The sequence below is a fragment of the Rhincodon typus genome, chromosome 6 (assembly GCF_021869965.1).
Source record: "Rhincodon typus isolate 14 chromosome 6, sRhiTyp1.1, whole genome shotgun sequence".
In the NCBI taxonomy this organism is placed as follows: Eukaryota; Metazoa; Chordata; class Chondrichthyes; order Orectolobiformes; family Rhincodontidae; genus Rhincodon; species Rhincodon typus.
The window spans coordinates 3,524,593-3,525,451 of record NC_063337.1 but is presented as its reverse complement, the minus strand read 5'-3'; the positions used below and the strand labels follow the sequence as shown (position 1 = coordinate 3,525,451).

Here is an 859-nt window from a genome sequence, read left to right as displayed (position 1 = left end):
CTGGAGGAACACAGCAGGCCAGGCAGCATCAGAGGAGCAGGAAAGTTGACGTTTCGGGTCGGGACACTTCAACAGGATGTCGGAGCCCTGTTGAAGTGTCCCAACCTGAAATGTCAACTTTCCTGCTCCTCTGATGCTGCCTGGCCCGCTGTGCTCCTCCAGTTCCACACTGTGTTATCTCTGACTCCAGCACTTGCAGTTCTTGCTGTCTCCAAGGTGTTCTCCTTGGAGCAAAGCCTGAGAGGGGATTTGATAGCCGTTTTCAAAACCTTGAGGAGTCTGGATAGAGTTGATAGAGAGAGGGGCTGTTCCTGCTCACAAAAGGATCGAGAACCAGAGGGGCACAGATTTAAAACATTTTGCAAAAGAAGTAAATGCAAACTGAGAATTTGCTTTTTCACGCGTAGAGGTAAAGACTATAGCCCTGCTCTCTCATAAGCGAAAGACCACTGGTGGGGGTTTAACCCGAGGGTCACCATGCCTCAGGGTGAGGGGAGAGGTTGAGAGGGAGAGTCCTTCAGGGTAACGTCAGCCAGTGTGGGTTTTGAACGCACGCTCTTAAAGTCACTCACCAGCCAACTGAGCTAACCTGACCCCAGTTAGGATTTGGAATGAACTGGCTGGGAATGTGCCAGAAGCGGGCTCAGCTGAAGTATTCACAAAGGGCATTGGATGATCATTTGGAGGGAAACAATGTGCAGGGATCTTGGGAAAGGCAGGAGGCTGGCACAAAGTCAACATTCCCAAAGAGCTGGTGCACGTATGATGGACCAAATGACCCCCTTATGCACCATAATAATTGTGATTCAGTACGGCGCTCCCTCAGCACTGACCCTCCGACAGTGCGGCGCTCCCTCAG

At 51.5% G+C, this 859-nt stretch overlaps 1 protein-coding gene across 1 annotated transcript in view; it reads right to left on the bottom strand.

Annotated features, from left to right (window-relative positions):
- Nucleotides 1-859, bottom strand: part of LOC109910748 (cGMP-dependent 3',5'-cyclic phosphodiesterase) — a 118,965-nt gene that overhangs the window by 41,923 nt on the left and 76,183 nt on the right. The gene's annotated exons all lie outside the window — the stretch shown is intronic.